Source organism: Elaeis guineensis, chromosome 14 (genome assembly GCF_000442705.2).
Source record: "Elaeis guineensis isolate ETL-2024a chromosome 14, EG11, whole genome shotgun sequence".
NCBI lineage: Eukaryota > Viridiplantae > Streptophyta > Magnoliopsida > Arecales > Arecaceae > Elaeis > Elaeis guineensis.
In genome coordinates this window covers 64,588,484-64,599,337 of record NC_026006.2, presented here as the reverse complement: position 1 = coordinate 64,599,337, position 10,854 = coordinate 64,588,484, and the positions used below count along the sequence as shown (strand labels likewise).

Sequence of the window (10,854 nt, the reverse complement as noted above, 5' to 3'; positions counted from 1 at the left end):
AAACAAAACTGAAGCATGAATATCAGATACAGGAATGATACTTGTCACCACAGCATTGGAGGTCTGAGCATCCTGTTGTGTGAGTGCATAGATCCTTCCTTGAGTTTTCGGCCTTTGACCTCCGTCCTTTGCTTGTGTTGATCTATTTTCATCCATCTGGGGGCAATCTGCAATCTTGTGTCCTTTCTGTCAATATCTAAAATACGAACCAGTATTCCATGGGCAATTAGAAGACTCATGCTCTCTTCGACCGTATCTCGAACATCTAGCTGCCTCATTCTCATGATTCTTATCAATTGCTAGCTTCTTTGCTGGACCCTTATTGTTTTGATTTTGCCCTTGAGTTCCACTAAACCTATTTCTCTTCTTCTGATTTCGTTCTCGCTCCGCATGAGCTTCATTAACTTCTCTCTCAATTATTAGAGCTTTGTTCACAACTGAGGCATAGGTAGTTAGCTCATAGGGTACAATCTATTTTCTGATTTCTATCTTCAGTCCTATTTCAAATTTGTGTACTCTGTCTTGCTCAATCTCAACTAATCTTGGAACAAACTTGGCTAATTCCGCAAATTTAGCTTCATATTCTACAACGGATCTGTTTCTCTGTTTCAGGTGAATGAACTCCTGCTCCTTCTGTATTCTGATACTTCGGGGGAAGTACTTGTCAAAGAATTCACCTCGGAAACTCTCCCAAGTGAGTGGTATCCTATCGTGCTCATATTTTTGTTTCAGTATACGCCACCAGTTGTATGCCTCGTCTTGTAATAGATATACTGTATAGTGGATCTTCTCTTCATCGTGGCATTCTTGCACGGTGAAAGTCTTCTCCATTTTCATAATCCAGTTATCTGCTTCCAGTGGCTCGATGGTCCCTTTGAAGGCTGGAGGAGCTAGCTTCTTAAATTCGACGATATTGTTTCTCTGCATCGGATGTTCTCCATGTCCAGATATTGATGGAAATTGCTGGCATAACTGTGCATGTTGTTGTTGAAGTAACTGTTGCTGTGTTTGAACTACTCCGATCAGAGTTTGCATTAGTTGAGTCATGTTCGGCTCCTCCTGTACTGTCGGAGTATTTTCGGTAGTGAAAGTCTTCTCCATTTTCATAATCCAGTTATCTGCTTCCAGTGGCTCGATGGTCCCTTTGAAGGCTGGAGGAGCTAGCTTCTTAAATTCGACGATATTGTTTCTCTGCATCGGATGTTCTCCATGTCCAGGTATTGGTGGAAATTGCTGGCATAACTGTGCATGTTGTTGTTGAAGTAACTGTTGCTGTGTTTGAACTACTCCGATCAGAGTTTGCATTAGTTGAGTCATGTTCGGCTCTTCCTGTACTGTCGGAGTATTTTCGGTAGGATCATGGATTTCCTCCTGCTGAGTTGTGTCGCTGTTTAATTGGGGAGTATTATCGCCAAGTGGATTTGATGTCCCTCCTACCGCTCCTTGAGTATTCCTCGCTCGTCGTGGAGGCATATTGATCTATGATAGATTTAAGATAATAACTTATCCTTAATAAGGTTATAACTTACTTGTGACAAGTCAAATCATAATCATCATAACTAACCTTTCAATTTTCTAATGTCTACCCATCACTCGCTCACTCTATTCTACATGTCTCTATCTATCTACTTATGCTCTGATACTATATTAATTGTCACGCTCCTGACCTGAGATTTGAATCGAGGGTCATGGCAACCGCCGCATACTTATAGAATACTTTTTCCATAAGCATGCAAGGCATCTCATCATAATATCTTCACAAACAGTTAAATAAATTTTTTAATATTTAATAATCAAATCTTAGTTCAAATAACAAATCAAAACTCAGTGTTCAAAAGAAAATAACTGTTTAACAAAGTCAACACTAAAAACAAAACTAAAAGTCTTGAATCAATTCTGAGAAAATCCTAAATCAATGAGCTAACTCCATCTCTAATCGCTCTCCCAACCGAAATCCCGCATCACGCTAATTTTCTGGATCTGTAAGAAAAACATAAAACTCATCATGAGCTAAATAGCCCAGTAAGCAGTGTATACCTTAACTGAATAAATCAGGCAATTATTTCTATACATATCGATTTACTGATATAACAAAATCAATATGTAATTTGATGAGATCATAATCATACTATTAATCATATATAAAAGTCAATTCATCATAATTTCTAATTATGCTTTTCATCTTAAATTCATCAATTTCTTAAGTTCTTCTTACCAACCATGACTATGACCACATTATCCCTGTGGCAGGGTCATAATACTGCGTATCTGCTTGCGGTGGGCTGCGAATCATCTGACAGCTAAGTCCTTTGGAACCGCTAGTCTCGCTGGCGGTTTGTCGCTGGTCTCTCTGATGACATGTCGCTGGTCTCGTTGGCGACATAAACCCTTAGGACAGTCAATTGCCAATGTATATGCCCCCATTGGCGGGGTCCTCAGCACAGTCAGATTGTCAATTTCATATTGTCTTCCAATTCATATATTATTTTCAAAAATAATATAAATAAATGATATTCGAGTCAAATCAATCATATCATTCTTTGAGATCATATATCATCATAATAATTGTTCAACAAATAACTTCAATCATAAATAATTTCAACAATTATTTCAATAAATAATTTCAATCACATGCATGCATAAATTTATTTAATTCAAAATTTTATAATTTACCAGATAAATTCAATAAAAATAAATACTACTTACCTCAAAAAAAAAATCAAACTAGAAATTCTAGGAATCTCGAAAATCCTTCTTTGAACCTGATACGTCAAATATCATGTTTTTAATCAAAATTTTATCGAATTAAAAATAACTAAAATTATTAAAATCTAATGTCCCATAAGGATCAACTTGACGACAGCATCCAGGATTTTTGGACTAATCCATGGACACCCTAATTATATTTATTTATTTATTTATTTATTTTATTATTATTATTATTATTATTATTATTATTTTTTAATTCCATAAATCTTAAAAATCTAAAAGAGAGAGAGAGAGCAAAGAGAGTTTCTCTCTCCTCCTTTTTTTTTCTTTTTTTTTTTCTTCTTTTTCTTTTCTTTTTTTTTTTCTTCTTTTTTTTTCTTCTTTTTCTTCTTTTCTTCTTTTTCTTCTTTTTTCTTCTCGACTCTTCCCGCGTCGGAACAGGGGACCGGCGTCCCCTCCTATTGCCGGGCCCTTCAGGCCGCGGCCGCCGTGACGGAGGCCGGCGACAGAGGGAGGCTGCTCCCCCGGTTACGGAGGAGCATGGCCGGCGGTCGATTGCGATCGCCGGCGCCGAAAAATCCAAGAAAAAAGAGGCCCAAAACAGGGTCTCTTTTCCGACTGAAAATCGGCGACACTCGTCGCCGGCCGTCACGCTCAAGGATATGGGAGGAAAAGGAAGGAAGAGAGGAAGGAGAGGAAGACTCACCTCGGCCTCCGGTGACCCCACCGGCGAGCAATCACGGCGAGAATCAAGACGGTGTCCGCGGCTCCGATCGAGAAAAACAGGGAGAAAGAGAGAGGAAAGGGGCCGATGGTTGATTTCTAAGGAGAGGGGAGGTCTTTTTATAGAGGGTCCTAGGACTTCGAGAGGTCCTAGGACTCCCAAATCGCTCGGGTTTCGCCGGAGAAGAAGACTCCTATCGGGAGTCTTCTTCCCGATTTTTTTCTGTTTTTTTTTTTTTTTTTTTTTGTGGGCTTGGATCTTGATGTCATGGGCTTGGGCTTGGGCTTGGGCTATAACACGAACATGATCCACAATTTCTAATCTAGAAAAAACTTTTTTTTTAATCTATGTATCTTAAGTGTCTGAAGTCTAGATTGGACAGTGCTCATACAAAAATCTACAAAAATCTACAGAGATCAACAAACTGAGAATTTAAATCTAACAAAAATATCAGTTCATAAAAAAATCAAAAGACAGATTGGGGACAAAAAAGAATTAAAAGATAAAATAGAAAACACCTTAATCTAGGGCTAATCAAATGAACCATAAACCTAATATATTTAACCATCTTTTACTCAAAGATGGATCAAGCAGTAAGACAAGATCAACAGATACTTGTATAGAGGAGGAGGGGGGGGGCGCGGGGGCGGCGCACTAAGACCTACATTCGATCAAATCACAGACGAACTAAACATATTTATGAGAAAAAAAATATAAAACAGGGAAATGAGAGTTACCTTAGATCGAGTGGCGGAAGATGTGGACAGTTGTTGGACACCGGAGGCAGAAAGTGTTTCGTGGATGGCGGGGCGCCAGCGGTTGCCACTCTAAGACGGGCCGAGCTGCTGAAAACCACATTCCTGGGTAGAGCGATCGGTCCAACATGGAAACCCAAGGCGAACAAGGTTGGAATGGGCCGAATCTAAAGATCGAGCCCAATTGTGGCCCAACGGCTGTACCCTTTTCCACATTCCGGATGCACCTGCTGTAGTTATAAATTTCACGGTTACTAAATCGTCGTCTAAGTGTAAGCATAAAAATTAAGCTAGGAACGTGACCATAATTTTTGGAAAAATTACCTTATTTTTCGATACAAAGAGGGATTACCGTATGACGTAAGTTGGTCATCGTAGGTAAGTCAATTATTTCCTCTTGATCTGGTCCATGAGGCGTGGGCGCGTGGCATTTCATTTGTCCTCCAACGCCAGACTTCCGATACCATACGTCACGAAAGAACGTTCTTTCGCGGGAAAGAGACAACCCGCATCCCCGATACCGCAGACCGCCATGACGCCATCCTCTTCCTGATCTCCACGTTCTTCTTGGCGGAATAGTCTCTCTGTGTCTACGTCCACGGTCCCAGTATGCTCCTGATCCAAAACCGTCCACCTTACCTCTCCTCCCTCTTCCTTCCATTCTTCCAGTCTCCGCCACTGCTATGGACTTCACCACCTTCTTCCTCCCACGTCCACCGTTGTGCCTAATCCTTCTCCTTATACTATCCTCAGCTTTCTCCGCCATTAAGTTAACCGCCGTGGCCCAATGCCTCCCGGACCAGAGCTCCGCCCTCCTCCGGCTGAAGGAAGGCTTCTCCACCAGCAACTCTACCACAAAGCTCGGATCTTGGAAGTCGGGCACCGACTGCTGCCACCTCTGGGAGGGCGTTACCTGCGATCCGGCTTCTACGGGTCGGGTCACCGCTCTCGACCTCAGCAACCGCTTCATAACCGTTAGGATTGATTCTATCCTCTTTAACCTCACCTCCCTGACTTCTCTCAACGTTGCGTACAACCTGTTCAACCAAAGTCTCCCGTCGTCGGGGTTCGAGAAGCACGCTAATCTCACCCGTCTCAATCTGTCCAACGCCGGCTTCCATGGCTAGATACCTTTGGGCATCTCTCGCCTAGCGAAGCTGGTCTCTCTCGACCTCTCTACCATCTTTATCGAGGAGGGACCTTCCACCTCACTCAAGCTTCGTGATCCTGATCTCAGGACCTTAATTACAAACCTTAGCAATTTGAGGGAACTCTACCTCGGTGGCATCAACATCTCTTCTGATGGTTCCGAGTGGTGCAGAGCGGTGTCCGACTCGACCCCTGGCCTTCAAGCGCTGAGCTTGGCATCCTGCTCGCTCTCTGGTCCCATTGATTCATCGCTCACCAAGCTTCGGTCATTGTCGAAACTTCGCCTTGATCAGAATAAATTGAATTCCAGTGTGCCGGAGTTCTTTGGTAATTTCTCTTCTTTAGCCGAGCTTCGCCTCAGTTCTTGTGGGCTCACAGGATTGTTTCCGGCAAGGATATTTCGGCTCAGGAATTTGACGTTACTGGATGTGTCGGACAATATGGATCTTTCTTGGAATTTGCCTGAGTTCCCCGAAGATAGCATTTTGGAAAGTTTGGTTCTATCTAACACGAACTTTTCTGGGACTTTACCTCGATCTATTGGCAATCTCAAGTCTTTGACAGAACTGCAGCTTTCGGGTTGGAGACTTTCTGGGGTCAAACCCTCTTCTTTTAACAATCTCACCCAGCTGGTCCATTTGGACCTTTCATCCAATAATCTCAGTGGTAAGCTTCCTTCAATGGTGCGATGGCGAAGCATTTTAGACGTAATACTTTCGAATAATATGCTGACTGGATCAATAGCTTCCTCTCTTGGCAACCGAATGCTTCCAAATCTTACAATAATTGATCTAACAAATAACTCACTCACTGGTACGATTCCTGTGCCGCTGTTTTCTCTGCCATCTTTACAGAAGTTGCGACTTAGGCAGAACCAGTTTTCGGGTCATCTGGAAGAGTTGTCAAATCCTTCTTCCACGTTGTCATATGTTGATTTGAGCAATAACGAGCCGCAGGGACCAATTCCAAAGTCAGTCTTTCGGCTCTCAAGGCTAAAAATTCTCTCTCTTGCATCAAACAACTTCAGTGGTACGGTGGGGCTGGCCTCGATCGGGAACTTGAGGAATCTCTCCTACCTGGATCTCTCAAATAATATGCTGTCAATAATAGATGGAGCTGATAATTCTTCGTGGGTTTCTTTCCCCAATATCAGCATATTGAGACTGGTATCTTGCAATCTGAACAGGCTTCCTGGTTTTTTGAGATATCAGAATGGAGTCAGTAACCTGGACCTCTCGATGAACAGAATTGCCCAGGTGGATATGGAGTATTGGGAAGTACAGTTTCGTGTACTTGAATCTTTCTTTTAACATGTTTACCAGTGTGGAAGGACCTCCACCTTATCTTTCCAATTTCAGTTCAATGATCCTTGATCTTCCAGCCAACATGCTTCAAGGACCCCTTCCTCTCCCTCCGCCGAACACCATTGTTTTGGATTACTCGAACAACTCCTTCACGTCTTCTGTCCCATCCAATTTCAGTGCATATCTTAGCTTCACCATCTTCCTTTCACTGTCTAATAACAGACTCACAGGGGAGATCCCTCCTTCCATTTGTACTGCAAGCTATCTCAAAGTGCTTGATCTTTCAGACAACAATTTGAATGGTTCGATCTCATCATGCCTTTTGGAAGGCAGCAGTCATTTGGGCATACTGAATTTGAGAGGGAACAAGTTTCATGGAACCCTGCCTCAGAATTTTAACGAAAATTGTCCTCTGCGGACAATAAATCTCAATGGTAATCTGTTGAGCGGGTCGTTGCCTAGATCCTTGGCCAACTGCAGCATGCTAGAGGTTCTAGACCTTGGAAACAACCACTTTGTCGACTCCTTCCCATACTGGCTGGGGAAAATTTCGACACTTCGCGTCCTTGTTCTGAGATCCAATGAATTCAGTGGCCATGTTGGACATCCTCCAGGAAACGATGGAAGCAATTACACATTTGAGATGCTGCAAATATTTGATCTGTCTTCCAACAACTTCACCGGCAGCTTACCCTCGGAATGCTTTAAGAATCTAAAAGACATGAAGGCTAATTCAGATTTTTATACGGTGGATTATAGGTACCTGGAGTGGAGCAAATCATCCAACTATCAGAACAGTATCACAGTCACAAGCAAAGGGCTGGAGATGACGCTAGTGAAGATCCTGACTATCTTCACATCCATTGATTTCTCAAGTAATCGCTTCGAAGGTGGCATCCCGAGGGAGATTGGGGAACTCAAATCACTGGTGGTGCTAAACATGTCGCACAATGCTCTTACAGGTGAAATCCCTCCTCAGCTTGGGAACCTGCTCCAGCTCGAGTCTTTGGATCTCTCTTCAAACCACCTCTCAGGCGAGATTCCCCAGCGACTTGCTTCTCTCACTTTCCTCTCTTCTTCGAACCTCTCATACAACAATTTATCGGGAAAAATACCACAGAGTGGTCAGCTCTCTACATTCACGAACACTTCGTTTATAGGGAATAAAGGTTTATGCGGGAGCCCGCTTTCACAACAATGTAGTTTTTCAAGTACAGATTCTCCTTTAGGCTCCATTGACGGAGCTTCTGGAGATCAAATTTGGCAATCAAAATCAGAATAGAAATGAGAATCGAAATGATTTGGAATCGAAATTGAAATGGTCAAATCTCTCGAAGTGTTTGATTCATGATCAAAATTAAAATCGAAATCAAAATTGAAATTGAAATAAAAAATTGAATTCATAGAGGAGAGTAAGGATTGAGTTCTATATAGATTGAGCTATTTTCATTTTATTTCGAAATCAGAATTGGAACGGAATTTCTTCCAATCAAATGGTTGGAATGAGAATCATCTATTTCGATTCCGATTTCAAATCCCCACTCCTTCCAACCAAACATCTTCTTACTGTCGTCATGATAGGATTGGATTTTGGAGTGGGTTTTACGGTGCTAATTGTGCTTTGCGCGATCTAGAGGTTTGGGTGATGACGGTGAAATGAGTATCCCATTGACAGATAGCTTAGCCCTTCGTTTGAAGGCTTACCCATGAATGAGTATCAATAGTTGAATTAACAAGAAAGGCGTTGCCTTTTCATGCTTTGAATCTTTCGGTAATTTGGTTCTTTTGTGCAGTGGCCGCACTGATGTGTCAGTCTAGGGAGATCAACAGCAGCATCCATCCCAAGCTGAGAATTAGCACGAAATGGTGGCGGAGAGGAATCTGGACAGCCAATCTAATTTTCCTTGTGTTAGAGACAATTTTCTAATTAAAATATAAATTAATGACTTGTAATCATTCTGCATAGGTGTTCAGTTGGTTAGTGGATGAAACAAACGAATTCTCCTTTCATAATTTGTAGAACTTGTGCTTGTAGTATGTCATGTTTGGAGGCCTTCATGGCACAATTTGGATTCTTATGTTTGAAGCAATCATAATTTTCTATCTATAGGCCGCCCTTTTCTGATGATCAAGTCAAGCTGCTGCCTTGGAGTCATATATGAGAATGAAGTACTCGCAAAGATGGGATTAGGGGTGAAAATAGGCCAGGCCAGATCAGGCTTTGGTTTAAACAGGCCAGGCCTGTATTGTAAAATACTAGCCTGAGCCTGGTCTGTTGGACTGGTTCGGGCTTAAAATGAGGCTCGACCTGACCTGTTTTGCAAAATAAAAAAATCTGACCTAGCCTGAAAATCTATTTAAAAGTAGAGATGTTAATAGGCCAGGTCAGACCAGATTTTGGCTTAATTGAATATTGATGGGTAAGATCAATAATTAATTAATTATATATATTAATAAAATAATAATTTTTATTAAATTATATATATATAATTTATACAGACTAGCCTGCAGGCTTTCAGGCCAGGCTTTGGAATTTTAGGCCTGACCTATTTATTTAAACAGGCCTTTTTAAAAGCCTATATCTGGCTTATTTAGATAAATAGGTCAGGCCAGGCCAGGCCGTAGGCCACCTGGCCTATTTCCATCCCTAGATGGGACCACACGAAAGAGACTAGGGATTATTCATTCTGTTAGGATTTGACGTCTTGAGATTCAGCCCACATTGAGCCCACAGCGAGGTTCACGGCGAAAAACGGAGTCTAACGAGACCAAGATCATCCGAAACGGAGCTCGGATGGAGGAGATACGAGCTTTTGAAGTCGGCACGAGATCCGAGGCGGTGGAGGACCGCCGATGGCTGGCTTCCGGCGGCAACGGTGCGGCCGCAGGCGGCGGCATGCGGGACGCGCGACTCAAGCCCACGGCCCAGGTGGGCGGGCGGCCCAGTCGGGTGCGCAGCCCAGGCGGGCGCGCGGCCCAACCCGCGCGCGGGCGCGGGCCGGCCCAGGCCCAGGCAGCCCTTTACCCCGATCCATCTTGGATCGGGCGGTCCACGGCTGGATCTATAGACCGCGTGGGTGTTTCCCACACATTTCTAGCAGTCCACGGCACTATTCCGTGGACCAGAGCGCGATCGGAGGGCCCAGGGAGCTTCCGATCTTGATCCGACGGTCTGGGACGTGATTTGAATTGATTAAGGACTCCTAAACCTAATCTAAGTCATGTTTAACCCTTTTAAAAGGGCTTGTGATGCAGAGGAAAGGGGAGTGGTTCGGTTTTTGCTGAGGGTGCCGCGCGGAACCCGAGAAGAGAAAAAAAAGAAAGGCGTGAGGCCGCTGAGAGAGAAGGAGCAGGGCTTCTGGACAGCGGATGACAGGCACTTCAGGGGTTCGGGGGTCTTCCAAGAGAGAGAGAGCTTTTGAGAAGAAAACTTCTAGAGAGAGAAAATTGGGTGTACAAGGGTTGAGGGTGAGGTCTTCTCTTGTAAAATTTTCTTTTTCATAGTGAAGTTTGCATGCCCCATGGAGGCGAGCCCTTTTGTGGCTGATCCACGTATTTTGATTATTTTTTGTTTTATTTCTTCTTTCTTCCTGCTGCATCGCGTGGTACTGAAAAGGTCTTGGAAGGTGGTATCCTGGCTAGACATCCACCCAACAAGTGGTATCAGAGTAAGGCGGTACAAGGATGTAGATTGTAACAGTGGTGAGCAAGACTGAAGATGGAGAAGACAGGAACAATCAAGATGGAGATCAACAAGTTTGATGGTAAGAGCAATTTCTCCTTGTGGCAGACAAGGATGAAGGACGTGCTCATCCAACAGGGGTTGATTGATGCTCTCTTGTGCGATGAGAAGCCGACCACCTTGGAGGTGCGGGATTGGAAACGGCTACAGATGCAGGCAATGAGCACCACCCGCATGTACCTGATGGAGAGGTGGTGATTCATGTGCTGAGCGAGACTTCCCCGACGGTGCTGTGGTCGAAGCTCGAGGAGTTGTACATGGCAAAGTCTCTCACCAATACTCTTTTCCTCTAGAGGCAGTTCTACCAACCGTGGATGACTGAGGGACAAAGCGTGCAAGAGCATCTAAGCCACTTCCAGAAGATCCTCACCGACCTCCTCTGCGTTGGCGAGAATGTTGAGGAGAAGACCAGGGCGCTGGTTTTGTTGGCGTCGCTTCCCCCTTCATATGAGTCTTTAGTGACTGTTCTTC

General features: G+C 43.6%; 1 pseudogene; it reads left to right on the top strand.

The window, feature by feature from the left end:
- The first annotated feature begins 4,518 nt into the window (after window positions 1-4,518).
- LOC105057123 (receptor-like protein 6) lies at window positions 4,519-7,954 on the top strand (annotated as a pseudogene).
- Window positions 7,955-10,854: the final 2,900 nt, after the last annotated feature.